The sequence below is a fragment of the Bos grunniens genome, chromosome 2 (genome assembly GCF_055505025.1).
Source record: "Bos grunniens cultivar Pamir isolate PY7600 chromosome 2, Bosgru_T2T1.0, whole genome shotgun sequence".
Lineage (NCBI taxonomy): Eukaryota > Metazoa > Chordata > Mammalia > Artiodactyla > Bovidae > Bos > Bos grunniens.
In genome coordinates this window covers 89,964,567-89,983,112 of record NC_141166.1, presented here as the reverse complement: position 1 = coordinate 89,983,112, position 18,546 = coordinate 89,964,567, and positions in this window count along the sequence as shown.

The window sequence follows — 18,546 nt, the reverse complement described above, 5'->3', positions numbered from 1 at the left end:
CTGTGACTTTTTTCCAGGTTGGTCTTGCCCAGTGTGATGTGGTCAACTAGGCAGCACCAAATCTTAAACACCCATCTGTGCAGGCCTTACTGATGAAGGGGGATGGGGTCCCCCTTGAGAGTCTTGAGCCTATTGTTGGGGGGAGGGGTGGGCAGGTCACTTGGCCCCGACTTCACCTTAACAGACAGCCTCCCGTTATGGCTTCTGAGGTTTAATATGCAGTCATTGAAGAGTATCAAAATAGTTTGTTGTTTTTATTGCTGTTGTTTAGTCACTGAGTCATGTCCAACCCTTTGTGACCCCATGTACTGTAGCCCACAAGGCTCCTCTGTCCATGGGATTCTCCAGGCAAGAATACTGGAGTGGGTTGCCCTTCTCTTCTCCAGGATATCTTCCTGATCCAGCGATCGAACCTGCATCTCCTGCATTGCAGGCAGATTCTTTACTACTGAGCCACCAGGGAAGCACTGACATAGTTACAAGGAAGAATAGTCTCCATGCACCTTTACTACTGTATAGCATTTCTTACAGTAGGCCTGGAATGGATTTCTTTAATGAGTCTTGAAATATTCTGAGTAGCAGCCTCACACATCATCTCCTGTGTGGGTGTGTGTGCACACGCATGAGTGTTTGTGTTAAGACCATTCGTTTGTTTAATGGAACATACACAAAAAATACACCGCATTTGTTCTTTCCTATTTTGACACGTCTTTGTTACTGAAACCGTCACAGCCTTAGTAAAAACAAATGACTCAGGTCACACCTTGTTGTAGCCACACATTCCGGCAAACAAACTCACTCAGGACAATGCAGATAGTGGAATGCAGTTTATTACTCCGGCGGGCCCAAGGCAGAGTCTCCTCTCAGCCAAGGACCCCGACCAGTTTTTGTGAAAACCTGATACACCCTAAGTGTATAAGGTTCCCTGAAACTAGTCTGAACAAAGGAAAAAGAAAGATACAATCAAAGTTAACCTGTGATTCATATGCCTTAAGCCTAGGTAGTTAACAGTGGACAATTTCAATAGGCTTGTGGTCATACCCCAATAAGCATAATAGAATGTATGATTCTGTTCAGTTACACAGATAATTAGGGTATTCTTTTAGACAATGGAGAGCCCTGGGGCTCTTCCTTCCGGGGGCCTGGTTTTCCAGTTGGCATGTTGTTTCCATAGATACTGGGCATATAGCTCAAAGTCCACAGTCCAGCCCAAGATGGAGTCTACTTTCAAGATTAAGCCTGTTCTGTTTCCTCCTTCAACCTGACCATTTCTGCAGGTCAAGACTTCCTGTCCACAAGGCCCAGCAGCCTACCAGGGCCCCCCAGTCAGCTCTGCTATCAGCTGTGGGATGTCAGGTCAGTCGCCCAAACTCTGAGCTGTGCCTGCACAGGGTGGGGCTGGCAGCACATCATTGTATGTCCGAGTTCGTCTGCCTGTGACATCTTCAGGAGGTACAGATTTGCCTGACAGCTTCCAAATGTGCCCAGGGTGCATAAACCTTCTAGAAGCCAGCTTCCAGATGGGCACTGGGAGGGGAGGCAAGCAGAACAGAGAGGGTGGGTGGCCTGGAAACCAGGCAGCTTGACTGGGTTGGGGGGAGGGGACCAGTAGGAGACTGGACTCAAAAGACCTCATCACACCACATTTATTGACCAGGTATTAACTCTCCTGGGATTGTTCACTGGTCTGGTGATTCATCATGGACAGGAGAGGTTCCTGCCCCACCTGGAGCTTACAGTCTGGGGGTGGAGTATGGGGAACATCACTATCTGAAATGACTTTATTTATAGTTTAAAGCCATTATTTTTAAAAGGGGAAGAATCATTTGAAGTGGGAGTGGGGAGGGTGGAACGGTTAGACAAAGCCTTTCTGAGTTCTTCCGATTCTGACTTGCCCTTGGCCACATGAATTTGACCCTGAGGGTCTCAGTTCTTGGTTTCTACAGCCCACAAAGACAGGGACTGGCCTCCCTTCTTCGGGCTGGGCAGGGTCCGGCCCCCACTCTCTGTGATCCACTTCCTCAGCAGGACAGGCTATGTGGAAACTGGCTGGCCCTGATTCCCACCGCTATCCGAGCACTGTCCTGGTTCAGTTCAGTTGCTCAGTCGTGTCCAACTCTTTGCAACCCCATGAATCACAGCACGCCAGGCCTCCCTGTCCATCACCAACTCCTGGACTTCACTCAAACTCATGTCCATCGAGTCTGTGATGCCATCCAGCCATCTCATCCTCTGTCGTCCCCTTCTCCTCCCGCCTCCAATCCCTCCCAGCATCAGGGTCTTTTCCAATGAGTCAAATCTTCACATGAGGTGGCCAACGTACTGGAGTTTCAGCTTTAGCATCAGTCCTTCCAATCAACACCAGGACTGATCTTTAGAATGGACTGGTTGGACCTCCTTGCAGTCCAAGGGACTCTCAAGAGTCTTCTCCAACACCACAGTTCAAAAGCATCAATTCTTCGGTGCTCGGCTTTCTTCACAGTCCAACTCTCACATCCATACATGACCACTGGAAAAACCATAGCCTTGACTAGATGGACCTTTGTTGGCAAAATAATGTCTCTGCTTTTGAATATGCTATCTAGGTTGGTCATAACTTTCCTTCCAAGGAGTAAGCGTCTTTTAATTTCATGGCTGCAATCACCATCTGCGGTGATTTTGGAGCCCCCCAAAATAAAGTCTGCCACTGTTTCCACTGTTTCCCCATTTATTTCCCATGAAGTGATGGGACCAGATGCTATGATCTTCGTTTTCTGAATGTTGAGCTTTAAGCCAACTTTTTCAGTCTCCTCTTTCACTTTCATCAATAGGCTTTTTAGTTCTTCTTCACTCTGCCATAAGGGTGGTGTCATCTACATATAAGAGATTATTGATATTTCTCCCAGCAATCTTGATTCCAGCTTGTGCTTCTTCCAGCCCAGCATTTCTCATGATGTACTCTGCATAGAAGTTAAAGAAGCAGGGTGACAATATACAGCCTTGATGTATTCCTTTTCCTATTTGGAACCAGTCTGTTGTTCCATGTCCAGTTCTAACTGTTGCTTCCTGACCTGCATACAGGTTGCTCAAGAGGCAGGTCAGGTGGTCTGGTATTCCCATCTCTTTCAGAATTTTCCACAGTTTATTGTGATCCACACAGTCAAAGGCTTTGGCATAGACAATAAAGCAGAAATAGGTGTTTTTCTGGAACTCTCTTGCTTTTTCCATGATCCAGCAGAAGTTGGCAATTTGATCTCTGGTTCCTCTGCCTTTTCTAAAACCAACTTGAACATCTGGAAGTTCACGCTTTGCGTATTGCTGAAGCCTGGCTTGGAGAATTTTGAGCATTACTTTACTAGCATGTGAGATGAGAGCAATTGTGCGGTAGTTTGAGCATTCTTTGGCATTGCCTTTCTTTGGAATTGGGATGAAAAATGACCTTTTCCAGTCCTGTGGCCACTGCTGAGTTTTCCAAATTTACTGGCATATTGAGTGCAGCACTTTCACAGCATCATCTTTCAGGATTTGGAATAGCTCAACTGGAATTCCATCACCTCCACTAGCTTTGTTCGTAGTGATGCTTCCTAAGGCCCATTTGACTTCATATTCCAGGATGTCTGGCTCTAGGTCATTGATCACACCATTGTGATTATCTGGGTCGTGACACTCTTTTTTGTACAGTTCTTCTGTGTATTCTTGCCACTTCTTCTTAATATCTTCTGCTTCTGTTAGATCCATAGCATTTCTGTTCTTTATTGAGCCTATCTTTGCATGAAATGTTCCCTTGGTATCTCTAATTTTCTTGAAGAGATCTCTAGTCTTTCCCATTCTGTTGTTTTCCTCTATTTCTTTGCATTGATCGCTGAAGAAGGCTTTCTTATCTCTCCTAGCTATTCTTTGGAACTCTGCATTCAGATGCTTATATCTTTCCTTTTCTCCTTTGCTTTTTGCTTCTATTCTTTTCACAGCTATTTGTAAGGCCTCCCCAGACAGCCATTTTGCTTTTTTTGCATTTCTTTTCCATGGGGATGATCTTGATCCCTATCTCCTATACAATGTCACGAACCTCCGTCCATAGTTCATCAGGCAGTCTATCAGATCTAGTCCCTTAAATCTATTTCTCACTTCCACTGTATAATCATAAGGGATTTGATTTAGGTCATACCTGAATGGTCTAGTGGTTTTCCCTAGTTTCTTCAACTTAAGTCTGAATTTGGCAATAAGGAATTCATGATCTGAGCCACAGTCAGCTCCCAGTCTTGTTTTTGCTGACTGTATAGAGCTTCTCCATCTTTGGCTGCAAAGAATAGAATCAATCTGATTTTGGTGTTGACCATCTAGTGATGTCCATGTGTAGAATCTTCTCTTGTGTTGTTGGAAGAGGGTGTTTGCTATGACCAGTGCATTCTCTTGGCAAAACTCTATTAGCCTTTGCCCTGCTTCATTCCATACTTCAAGGCCATATTTACCTGTTACTCCAGGTGTTTCTTGACTTCCTACTTTTGCATTGCAGTCCCCTATAATGTAAAGGACATCTTTTTTGGGTGTTTGTTCTAAAAGGTCTCGTAGGTCTTCAGAGAACCGTTCAACTTCAGCTTTTTCAGCATTACTGATTGGGGCATAGGCTTGGATTACTGTGATATTGAATGGTTTGCCTTGGAAACGAAGAGATCATTCTGTCATTTTTGAGATTGCATCCAAGATTGCATTTCGAACTCTTTTCTTGACCATGATGGCTACTCCATTTCTTCTAAGGGACTCCTGCCCAAAGTAGTAGATATAATGGTCATCTGAGCTAAATTCACCCATTGCAGTCCATTTTAGTTTGCTGATTCCCAGAATGTCGACGTTCATTCTTGCCATCTCCTGTTTGACCACTTCCAATTTGCCTTGATTCATGGACCTGACATTGCAGGTTCCTATGCAATATTGCTCTTTACAGCATCGGACCTTGCTTCTATCGCCAGTCACATCCACAACTGGGTATTGTTTTTGCTTTGGCTTCATCCGTTCATTCTCCACTGATCTCCAGTAGCATATGGGGCACCTACCAACCTGGGGAGTTCCTCTTTCAGTATCCTATCATTTTGCCTTTTCATACTGTTCATGGAGTTCTCAAGGCAAGAATACTGAAGTGGTTTGCCATTCCCTTCTCCAGTAAACCACATTCTGTCAGACCTCTCCACCATGACCCAATCGTCCTGGGTGGCCCCACACCATGGCATGGCTTAGTTTCATTGAGTTAGACAAGGCTGTGGTCCCTGTTATCAGATTGACTAGTTTTCTCTGATTATGCTTTCAGTGTGTCTGCCCTCTGATGCCCTCTCGCAACACCTACTGTCTTACTTGGGTTTCTCTTACCTTCAACGTGGGGTATCTCCTCAGGGCTGCTCCAGCAAAGCGCAGCCGCTGCTCCTTACCTTGGACAAGGGGTGTCTCCTCACAGCCGCCCCTCCTAACCTTGAACGTGGAGTAGCTCCTCTCTGCACTCCTGCACCCGCGCAGGTGTCATCTATTAGACGGCTGCCCTGGCCTTCCTTCCAACCCTCCCAAGCATTAACTGTCCCAGGTGTCACTTATTACAGGGCCGCCGGGACTGCCCTTCCACCCCGCGGAGGATCTCCGAGGAGCCAGAGTCCGGCTGCTCGTGGCGGCCGGGGCCCACCTGTCCCGGCCCTGTTCCGCCCCTTCGCGGGTTTCCCAGGTAGCTTGGGGCAGGGAGGAGCCGCAGGGTCGCCTGTGGGCGCCTACCGAGCCTGAATCGGGAGCCAGGACCCAGGATTGGGATCCGAGAGCTGGGAGCCGGGAACCCGGCAGGCGCGAGGACAGGCCCAGAGAGCACAGCGGCGCAGGTGAGCGGGGCGAGAGCACCGCGCTGGGGGCGGCGGTCCACGGGGGACAGTGGGTCCCAAGCCCGGTTCCTGAGGGACCGCGCGGCCGCGGTGGGCAATGCTGGCACCCCCTGCCCGGCGCGCCGGGGGAGCAAGGGAGCCGGGGGCGCTGAGGGTCGGGGTCGCGTCGCTGCCTGGGGGCGAACAGATGCGAATATCTGCCCGAGGCCGGGGCTGGGATGGGCGCAGGGGCAGGACCTGGGCTGCGCGGGTCTCTGAGCGGCCTGGGCAGTGCGGAGGCAGGGTTTGCGGGGCACTGGTGGGGAGAGCAGGGGGGCTGGCTGCTGCGGAGAGCGCGGAGCTGGGCGCGGGGTTCGAGCCACGGGGGAGACCGGGGCGAGCTCCCACCTCTCTCTCGGCGGCGCTTCCCGGGCCCGCGCAGGTGCGCTGGTGTTGAGAATCCGACGGACACCTGGGTTAGTTACCTGCGGCTTCCAAAAAACTGGGTATGCAGGCTGCTCTGACTGCAGGGGGCTAAGGCTGTCAGTTTTCATCCCGGTCTATGTGTCCTGGGGCGCTGTCGGAGTTGCGGTGGAGGCGGAGGGTCGAGCCCCATCTCCCAAGCCCTGGCCATCAGAGCGATAAAGTGGGGAAAGTCTAGAATATAAATTCTAGTTACTAGCTGTGTGACCCCGACCAATTACTTCACTGTTTCTCAATTTGCTCAAAGATAAAAAGAGTATTATAATCATGGCATGCATGCATGCATGCTAAGTCACTTCAGTCGTGGCCGACTCTGTGTGACCCCGTGGACAGCAGCCCACCAGGCTCCTCTGTCGGGGTTCTCCAGGCAAGAATACTGGAGTGGGTTGCCATTTCCTTCTCCAATTTACAACAGCCTTAAGTTATAGGGTATTCATAAAGCCCATAGCATCTTGCTTGGTGAAATTTCTCTCCATTTTCCCCCGTGTGTTAATGTAACACTCTGTGCTTCCCAGAGGTTCAAACTCATTTCTGAATTGAAGGGAGATCCAGAAAGCTCAGATTTACCCTCCTTTAGGTGGTGTTGGTGGTGATATGTGTGATGGTGTTGTTTAGTGGCTCAGTCCTGTTTGGCTCCTTGTTACCCATGGACTGTAGCCCACCAGGCCCCTCTGTCCATGGGATTTCCCAGGCAAGAATACTGGAGTGGGTTGACGTTTCCTTCTCCAGGGGGTTTTCCCTACCCAGGGATCAAACCAAGTCTGCTGCATTGGCAGATGGATTCTCTATTATTGAGACATAAGGGAAGTCCCTGATGTGTGTGTCAGGGGCTGGCATTTTTCCGGCTCTGACCTGTTCATGGTCAGGTCTTCTCCAGGCTATCTTATTTCCTGACAGTATCCCAGAAGCCAAGTTTGAGAGGTGATAGTACACAGGTCCTGAATATAGAAGGAATGTGTTTGGTCTGCTTTCATCATTGCTGACTGCATTTGTCAGAATTCTTCTAGTTGGGTTTTGGTCCCTTGAAAATTGCCTTATGCAGTATAGAAATTGACTGGGTCACATAAACGAAAAGGCTGAGGATGTTTGCTTCAGGAATAGCTTGATCTAGAGGCTCACATAGGGTTGCTGGGCTTGTTCTCTCTCTCTGTCTCTTGCTATGGGGCGGCAAATGGTTAGATAGCATGACCGACTCAATGAACAAGAATTTGAACAAACTCTGGGAGATAGGGAAGGACAGGGAAGCCTGATATGCTGCTGTCCATGGGGTCACAAAGAGTCAAACATGACTTGGTGATTGAACAACAAATATATTAAATACACACACACACACACACACACAATCTTGGCTCTTTTTCCTGCCATGTTGACTGGTTCTTAGTATGGAGTGATAAAAAGCACTGGCACCTTCAGGTTTATCTGTTCCTTTGGGGCGTGGGTGGGGAGACTAGTAGGGATATCTTTCACTTTTTTCATCTCCTTCATTCTTACAGCAAATCTTATTGATATACTAGACCAAAGTGGGGCCAAGCCATCTCCATGGACAGGGAGTGAGTGCTTGGCTCAGATGCCACTATGATAGACAGCCCCACCCCAGCTGCCAGGGACTGGGCAAGAATAGTTCCCAATGAGAGGTCTGCTGCTAAGTCACTTCAGTCGTGTCCGACTCTGTGTGACCCCATAGATGGCAGCCCACCAGGCTCCCCCGTCCCTGGGATTCTCCAGGCAAGAACACTGGAGTGGGTTGTCATTTCCTTCTCCAATGCATGAAAGTGAAAATGAAGTCACTCAGCCATGTCTGACTCCCAGCGACCCCATGGACTGCAGCCCACCAGGCTCCTCTATCCATGGGATTTTCCAGGCAAGAGTACTGGAGTGGGGTGCCATCGCCTTCTCTGATGAGAGGTCTGACTTCTGGGCAGACAAAATAGGACCTCTTCATTGTCCTATTTCGGCCTTTACTCACCACCACCTAAAGGAAGTCTTTGGTAGAAGATAGACGGTTTGGGTGCCATATTCCATCTGTCAGTCATCAAGTTTTATCCAAGGCATGGAAGGTGTCCTGCATGTTTATCCTTTGATTTTTTTGTTTGCTTGTTGGTTCATTCATTTATTTATCCATCTATTCATTTATTCAATATTTAATTATTCCCCAACATATAACAGTGCCTCTGCCAAGGGTGAAAATGTTTGCTTTGAGAAGCTCACAGTCTAGTTGGAGAGGCAGATATGCAGATAACAGAGTTTGTGAATATTTGACTGGGGACAATCAAAGACTTCCCAAGGAAACTGATTGAGCTGTAAATTGAAGATGAGTAGGGCCGCTTGAGGAGGAAAAGTTGGAGGGACTTCCCAGGCCAAGCAGTATAGCTTGATCCAGGGGCACCCATAGGATTGCCAGGCTTGTTCTCTTTCTGTTGTTTGGTACTTTGTGTTCTGAGGAACATAATTTGGGTTACTTTACTGTCATGCTTAAGAAGTCTAGAGGTAGGTGGTTCAAAGTGGCCACAGCTCTGGGTTGGCTGCTTAAAGATTCTCTTGGTTTTTCCCTGCCCTGACACAGGGTGACTGGAGCGCCATCATGCCTTCACATGCTAAACAGCTAAACCAAAAAGGGGAAGAGACAGCTTGCTTCTCAATGATTCTCTAGATAACAAGAGTCAGAATTTCTCAGAAGTTCCCTGTGTTGCTGGCCAGAATGGTCATATGTCCATGCTCAACCATCACTGGGAAAGGAGGAGAAAGTGCCTGTGACTGTCATGGCCAAGCCATGTTCTGGAGCTGGGGAAGGGTCACATTCCCTAAGCACATTGGTGCCCATATCTGAAAATCGGAATTCTGTTAGCCAGGCAGAAAATGAAACTGCCTGTCGGGCTGTTAGTAGGCAGTCATCCAAGTCTCCCAGAGGTGGTGACAGATGATGAAAGACATGGCCTTGTGGGCAGACAGGAGAAGCTCAGGACAACAGAAGTGTAGGATGTGACTGAGGAGGGAAGGGCCTGAGGTTGGAGGCGTAGGTAGAGACTAGAGAACCACTCTGGGCATCACTAAGAAGCCTAAATCTCAGTCCCATCCCTCAAAGAACTTACAGTCAGAACCTGGTGATGTGTTTGAGTCTTTCGTATTTCCCTAGTGACGGCAACAGTAGCTCACTCTATGGGGGTAACTGTGGGTGGTTTAGGGCGGGGCTGAGTATAGGTAGAAAAAGCCTCACACCTGGTTCCACTCTGCCTCCCACCCCCCCAGCATCCCCTTCACCCTCTCCCTGTCCGTTATTGAGAACATCTGCTCTTAGTCATGACTTTGGTGGTAGTGCTGCTGCTGCTGCTAAGTCGCTTCAGTCGTGTCCGACTCTGTGCGACCCCATAGACGGCAGCCCACCAGGCTCCCCCATCCCTGGGATTCTCCAGGCAAGAACACTGGAGTGGGTTGCCATTGCCTTCTCCAAGGCATGAAAGTGAAAAGTGAAAGTGAAATCACTCAGTCATATCCGACTCTTATCGACCCCATGGACTGCAGCCTACCAGGCTCCTTGGTCCATGGGATTTTCCAGGCAAGAGTACTGGAGTGGGGTGCCATTGCCTTCTCCATTGGTGTTGTTACCTGTCTTCAAACTAACAGGATGGGACTTGGTGAAGATGCAGTTAGTTGCAGGTCCTGGATTAGAGAAAGATTCTCAGTGAGTGGATACTTTATAACTGTTCAGTAGGAAACCAGCCTCTACTGTCCACTGCTTTTGGGGCATTTCGCCTGTTTTCATTGAAGTTTGAAATGAGCTGCTGTTTGTTTCCATTTGGCATGGTGGACACGGTGGGCGTTTGGCATTCGATTGGGCCACAGGGTGCTACTTCTCATGATCCTTCATCCTCAGTATCTACTTAACATAGAACTTGGCAGAAAGATCTAGTCACTAATCCTGGAAAAAAGAAGGGAGTGGAGGGCAGCATATTTTGTTGTTTCCATCAGCAGTCCTGCTCAGGGTCCCCGGAAGAGTGTGAGGGGATAAAGTAGAGAGATGCCTTGGACAGTCATTCATTCACACATATTTATTGAACACCCACTGTGTGGCAGACATTGCTCTGGGAATATAAAGAGTATATGAGAAGGACATAGGCTCTGTTCTCATGGAGCTCACACTTTACTGGAAGGAGATATGTTTGTTTGCCTGCTGTGTCAGATGATAAGTACTATAATGAAAAGAGAAGACTGCAGTACTTGGAAACAAGCTGGGCACAGTGTTGGAAAACATCAAAGTTTGCTCTCTCTGGTTTATAGCCGAGTAATATGGCCTGAGCCAGCATGGTATGGGGCAAAAAAAAAAACCTTCACTTGGAGGAAGAGGATTACATATTGAATAACTTGATCTTAAAGGATTTCTTTTATGCAGAATTTCTTTGCTATACTTCACATTGTTCCCAAACATGATTTACAGTGACTTATGAAACATGATATATGGAGCTTCCCCAATGGTTCAGTGGTAAAAAATCTGCCTGCAATGCAGGAGACTGCCTGCAGTACAGGAGATGTGGGTTCAATCCCTGGGTTGGGAAGATCCCCTGGAAAGGGAAATGGCAACCCACTCCATTATTCTTGCCTGGACAATTTCATGGACAGAAGAGCCTGGCGGGCTACAATCCATGGGTTTGCAAAAGTTGGACATGACGTAGGAACTAAATCCCACCAGCCACCACCACAAATGATGATGAGAAATAAGTGAAGAAATATGAACAAAGAAAGGGAGAGTGGGGGTCCTTTCTTTCATCATTGTGTCCAGAATCGTTTAGATTTGGTAGCAGGGGAAGAAGGAAGTGATTAAAAATGTAGTGATTTATGCTTAGGGTTCATTATTTTAAAAGTTTCAATGTAAATTTTTGATGCCTCAGAAAGTTATAATTTCTGGAGTGTGTGTGAAAAGAGCCAATTTTATTTGATAGGAAGAAACAGTATAGTATTTTGTTTTAGATCAGTATGAAGTTCATTAAAGGTTAACAAAGATCAAAAGCCTAATTTGAGAGTCAAGTAATATGGTATAAATAAAAAATGGTGAAGATTTAAGCTTGGACTCATGACTGGCTGTGGAAATAAATAAATTCAAATGTATAGCATACAAGTGTTACCCAGAGGTAATTTTGATTGCCTATTTTCCTTGGGTTGTTTGTTTTCTTATTGTTGAGTTTTCACAGTTATTTACATAATCTGGGTACATATTCTGTGTCATAAATGTGATTTTCAGATAAATGCTCTCAGTCTCTGCCTTATCCTTTTTTCCCATAGCAGCGTCTTTCTCAGGGCAAAAGTGCTTTTAACTTCTGTAACCCAGTGTATCAGTCTTTCTATGGATTAGACTTTTGTTGTATCTTAAGATTCTTTGCTTAACTAAGTCTTGAAACTTTTCTACATTTTCTTCTAGAAATTTCATAGTTTTGTTTTACACTTGGGTTTATGATCTGTTTGGGGTTAATTTGTATATAAGATGTAAACTACAAGTGAAGATTTTTTTTTGACGTGTGGAATTTCAGTTGTTCCAGCACCATTTATGGAAAAGACTATCCTTTTTCTATTGAATTGTATGGACATTTTTGTAGAAAATCAATTGGCCATAATCATAAGGATTTTTTTCCTGGATTCTCAATTTTATTCCATTGATCTATATGCCTACTTTGTGCCAGCACTACACTGTCTAGATACTATGACTTTATAATGAATTTTGAAAACAGGTAGCATAAATCCTCCAATTTTATTCATTTTCAAAATCATCATGGCTCTCCTAGTTCCATGGACTGTTCATGTAAATTGTAGAGTCAGCTTGTCAATATCCACGAAACCTCCTTCTGGGATTTTTGAATAGGATTGCATTGAATCTATAGATTCATTTAGAAAGAGTTGACATCTTTACAATATCCAGTATTTCAATCCATGAACACAATATTGCTTATCTCTTCATGCCTTGTTTCTGTTTTATTTAAATTTTTTATCAGCATTCAGTAATTTTCACGATATAGATCTTCTACATGTCTTGTAGATTTATAATTTAGTATTTCATTTTGGAGGTTGTTCTTGTTGCTAATGTTTAGAAATACAACCGATTTTTGCATTTTGATGTATTCTGTTACCTCGCTGAAGTCACTTATTTAAGAGGTTTACTTGTAGATTCTTTGAGCGGTTTCTACACAGACAGTCATGTTATCTGTAAATAAAGATACTTTTATTTCTTCCCTTCCAATCTGGATACCTTCTATTTCTTTTCCTTGACTTTTTCTACTAAGAGTTCTAGTACAGTGTTGAATAGGAATGGTGAGAGAGAACATTCTTGCCTTTTCTTATAATAGGAGAGAAATAATCTTTCATTTTTTCATACTGTTCATGGGGTTTTCAAGGCAAGAATACTGAAGTGGTTTGCCATTCTCTTCTCCAGCGAACCACATTCTGTCAGACCTCTCCACCATGACCCAGTCGTCCTGGGTGGCCCCACACCACGGCATGACTTAGCTTCATTGAGTTAGACAAGGCTGTGGTCCTAGTGTGATTAGATTGACTAGTTTTCTGTGATTATGCTTTCAGTGTGTCTGCCCTCTGATGCCCTCTTGCAACACCTACCATCTTACTTGGGTTTCTCTTACCTTGGACGTGGGGTATCTCCTCAGGGCCGCTCCAGCAAAGCGCAGCTGCTGCTCCTTACCTTGGGGGAGGGGTATCTCCTCACAGCCGCCCCTCCTGACCTTGAATGTGGAGTAGCTCCTCTCGGCCCTCCTGCACCTGCACAGGTGTCATCTATTAGACGGCTACCCTGGCCTCCCTCCCAACCCTCCCAAGCACTAACTGTCCCAGGTGTCACTTATTACATGGCCGCCAGGACCGTGTAATAAGTAGCTCCTCTAGGCCCTCCTGGTCCCACGCAGCCGCTGCTTCTTGGACGTGGGGTTGCTCCCCTCAGTCGCCGCCCCTGATCCTGGGCACGGGGTAGCTCCTCTTGGCCACCGCCCCTGACAGCAAATTTGGAAAACTCAGCAGTGGCCACAGAACTGGAAAAGGTGAGTTTTCATTCCAATCCCAAAGAAAGGCAGTGCCAAAGAATGCTCAAACTACCGCACAATTGCACTCATCTCACACGCTAGTAAAGTAATGCTCAAAATTCTCCAAGCCAGGCTTCAGCAATATGTGAACTGTGAACTTCCAGATATTCAAGCTGGTTTTAGAAAAGGCAGAGGAACCAGAGATCTAATTGCCAACATCTGCTGGATCATCAAAAAAGCAAGAGAGTTCCAGAAAAACATCTATTTCTGCTTTATTGACTATGCCAAAGCCTTTGACTGTGTGGATCACAATAAACTGTGGGAAATTCTGAAAGAGATGGGAATACCAGACCACCTGACCTGCCTCTTGAGAAACCTATATGCAGGTCAGGAAACAACAGTTAGAACTGGACATGGAACAACAGACTGGTTCCAAATAGGAAAAGGAATACATCAAGGCTGTATATTGTTACCCTGCTTATTTAACTTATATGCAGAGTACATCATGAGAAACGCTGGGCTGGAAGAAGCACAAGCTGGAATCAAGATTGCCAGGAGAAATATCAATTACCTCAGATATGCAGATGACACCACCCTTATGGCAGAAAGTAAAGAGGAACTCAAAAGCCTCTTGATGAAAGTGAAAGTGGAGAGTGAAAAAGTTGGCTTAAAACTCAACATTCAGAAAACGAAGATCATAGCATCTGGTCCCATCACTTCATGGGAAATAGATGGGGAAACAGTGGAAACAGTGTCAGACTTTATTTTTTTAGGCTCCAAAATCACTGCAGATGGTGACTGCAGCCATGAAATTAAAAGATGCTTACTCCTTGGAAGGAAAGTTATGACCAACCTAGACAGCATATTCAAAAGCAGAGACATTACTCTACCAACAAAGGTCCATCTAGTCAAGGCTATGGTTTTTCCAGTGGTCATGTATGGATGTGAGAGTTGGACTGTGAAGAAGGCTGAGCACCAAAGAATTGATGCTTTTGAACTGTGATGTTGGAGAAGACTCTTGAGAGTCCCTTGGACTGCAAGGAGGTCCAACCAGTCCATTCTAAAGGAAATCAGTCCTGGGTGTTCATTGGAAGGACTGATGCTAAAGCTGAAACTCCAATACTTTGGCCACCTCATGCGAAGAGTTGACTCATTGGAAAATGCTCTGATGCTGGGAGGGATTGGGGGCACGCGGAGATGGGGACGACAGAGGTTGAGATGGCTGGATGGCATCACTGATTCAATGGACATGAGTTTGAGTGAACTCCGGAAGTTGATGGTGGACAGGGAGGCCTGGCGTGCTGCGATTCATGGGGTTGCGAAGAGTCGGACACGACTGAGCAACTGAACTGAACTGAATCTTTCATTATGAAGTATGATGTTAGCTGAGATTTTTTTGTAGATACCCCATGAAGTTAACGAATTTCACTTGTATCTGTTATATACTGAAAGTTTTTATTGTGGATAGATTTTGAATTTTGTTGAATGCTTTTTCTCTATTGACAGGATCGTGCAATTTATTCATATTTACTGTGATAAGTTACACTGATTGATTTTCAAATGTTGAACCAGCTTTGTGTTCCTAGGATAAATTCTACTTGGTTGTGGTGTATTTTTGGAAGGGACTGTGTATGATTGCTATTTTTTCTTCCTTCAGTGTTTGGTAGAATTCATTAGTGAAACCATCTCAGCCTAGAGTTTTCTTTGATGGAAGGTTTTTAAACTACAGTTTAACTTCTTGAATCCATAGAGGACAATTTAGGTCACCTATTTTTTCTTAATAAGTCTTGATAGTTTATATCTTTCTAGGAATTTGTTGTCTTAACATAAGTAGTCAAATTTATGGATATAGAATTTTTGTGGTATTCTCCTCTTATCCATTTAATGTCTTTGGGGTCTGTAGTTATGTTTCCCCTTTTATTCCTGACATTGGTAATTTGTGTCTTCAACTGTTTTCTTTGTCTGTCTAGAAGTTTATCATCATTATTGATCTTTCAATGATACAGATTTTGATTTCATGAAGTTTGCCTGTTCTATTTTTTTTTATTTTTAAACTTTACAATATTGTATTAGTTTTGCCAAATATCGAAATGAATCCGCCACAGGTATACATGTGTTCCCCATCCTGAACCCTCCTCCCTCCCCATACCCTCCCTCTGGGTCGTCCCAGTGCACCAGCCCCAAGCATCCAGTATCGTGCATCGAACCTGGACTGGCGACTCGTTTCATACATGATATTATACATGTTTCAATGCCATTCTCCCAAATCTCCCCACCCTCTCCCTCTCCCATTTTTAAGTTTATTGAGTTTCTGCCCTTTTTATTTCCTTCACTTTGCTTTGGGTTTAATTAACACTCCTGTTTTTTGAGGGGTAAGCATATATTACTGATCTGAGATTTTTCCTCAGTTTTAAAAGCTACGCATTTAATGCTTTAAATTTCCCTTTAACTACCGCTTTATCCTGCATTCCACAATTTTGATATGTATATTTTCATTTTTATATATTTAAATTTTTCCTTCAGACTTCCTCTTGACCCATGTATTATTTCAAAGTGTGTCATTAACTTTTCAAGTAGTTGGGAATTTTCCAGAAGTCTTCTTGTTAGTGATTTTTAGTTTAATTCTCTTATTATTATTCCATATTATAGTTTGCATGACTTTTATTCTTTAAAATTAGTTCATGTTTGTATCATGGTCCCAAATATGGTTTATTTTGGTGAATGTTCAGTGTGCACTTGAAAAGAATGTGCTTTCTGCTACTGTTGGGTAGAATGTTCCAGAAATATTAGTTCAAGTTGTCTGATAGGGTTGTTCAAGTGTCCCGTGTCCTGACTGCCTACTTGTTTTGTCAATCACAGAGAGGCATGTTAGACTCTCCAACTACAGTTGTTGATTTTAAACTTCTGTTTTCAGTTCTAGCACTTTTTGATTCATATATTTTGACCATTTGTTTCTAAGTGCAGCTTATGTAATAGCCAGTTATTCTTCCAGTGAAGGCAAGTTTATTTGGGAATAGCCAGAGAAGTTGCAATTCAGGATATGTGAACCATGGTGGACCATAGGCAAATCCAAAGAACAAGGAAGGGGAACTTGCTTTTATGGGTAAAAGCAGGAACTTGGGAGAGACTGTAGTAACCAAAGAGTCCTGTTGCAGGATGGTTCCCAGATGGTGCTAGCGGTAAAGAACCTGCCTGCCAATGTAGGAGACATAAGGGACATGAATTCAATCCCTGGGTTGAGAAGGTGCCCTGGAGGAGGGCATGGCAACTCACTTCAGTATTCTTGCCTGAGAATCCCATGGACAGAAGAGCTTTGCGGCCTACAGTCCATGAGGTTGCAAAGAGTTGGACACGACTGAAGCAGCTTAGCATGCACACACACACCTGTCGAAGGAAGCTAGGAGTTCAGTGTATGGAGACTTCTCATCAGTTGTGCTGCTTTAGTCTCTGATTGCCTGGGCTGTCTTCCAGCGGTGGGAGCAGCAGAAGTACTTTGTTGTTTGGAGTAATTGATACTGCATGATAGGGGCCTGAGAGCTCCCCATATGTGCCATTCCAACTTCAATTTTAGCTGAAGTTTCTTTAATTCCACAGTGCATATACATTTAGGATTATTGTGTCCTCTTGGAGAATTGATCCTGTTTTCATTAGATAATACTCATTTTTACCCTTGTTAATATTCCTTGTTCTGGGGTCTACTTTGGGTGTTAATAATATACTACTTAGAGAAGGAAATGACAACCCACTCTAGTATTCTTGCCTGGGAAATCACGTGGACAGTGGACACTGGTGAACCTCAGTCCATGAGGTCACAAAGGAGTCAGACACAACTTAGCAACTAAACAACCACAATTTAGCTACTTCAGCTTTCTTGTTCTTAGTGTTTGTATCCATATCTGTTCCTATTTTTTTAATTTTAACTTGTCTGTGTCTGTATGTGTAAGACAGGTTCATTGTGGAACTCAGATAATTGGGTCTTATTTTTTTAATCTGACAATATCTGTGTTTAAGTGGTGTGTTGGACCGTTCACTTTTACTATGGTATTAATTTGGCTTAGTTACAAACCTACCACTTGCTAGTTATGTTCTCTCTGTTTCCCTAATACCTGAGAATGTCTATGATTCCCTTTTATCTCCACTTCTTACTTATGCTTCTTTAACATTTTTAGTGATTGACTGTTCCATGTGTAGTCTAAGGAGCTTTAAGCAGTATATTTATAATCCTTTCTTTCTGCTATTGTTGTCATCATTTTTCTTCTACATATGCTATAAACAAAACATTGCTACTATTATTATTTTAGACCAGGAGTCAGCAACCCCCCCTCCTTTTCTGTAAAGGCCCAGAAAGTAAACATTTTGCTCTGAGGCCATATATGGTTTCTGCTACATATACTTCTTTTATTCCTAAACAGCACTTTACAAATATAAAAACCACTCTGCTCATAGGTAATACTAAAACAGATTGTAGAATGGATTTTGCTTTGCACGCCATAGTTGCTTACTCTTGGCATTAAACATTCAGTTACTTTTTTATAGCAATTTTAATATCAGAAAAAGGATTGTATTTGACTTTCATTTACTCCATTTCTAGGACTTATCATTTCTTTGTGTAGATCCAGATTTATGTCTGGCATCATATTCTTTCTGCGTATAAAACCTTAGTATTTCGTGTAGTGTACTCTCCTGCCAGTGAATTTTCTAGTTTTTGTTTGCCTGTTGCAGTCATTTCCCTTTCATTTTTTGAAATATATTTTCACTAGGTATAGAATTATGGGTTGACAGTTTTCTTTCTTTTTTTTTTTTTTGGGTTGACAGTTTTCTTTCAGTACTTCCAAGATGTTGCTTCTTTCTCTTATTTGAATACCTTCTGACAAAGTGTCTTCTGAAATTCTTATCTTTGTTCCTTTGTATTTAATGTTTCATTTTCTCCCACTGGTTTTGAGATTCTCTTTTTGTCTTTGGTTTTCAGCCTCTGTGTGTGTGTGTGTGTGTGTGCGCGCGCGCATGCACACATGTGCACATACAGGCATATTCATTTCAGTTCAGTCACTCAGTCGTGTCCGACTCTTTGCGACCCCATGAATCACAGCACGCCAGGCCTCCCTGTCTGTCACCAACACCCAGAGTTCACTCAAACGCATGTCCATCGAGTCGGTGATGCCATCCTGCCATCTCATCCTCCTGCCCCCAATCCCTCCCAGCATCAGAGTCTTTTCCAATGAGTCAACTCTTCGCATGAG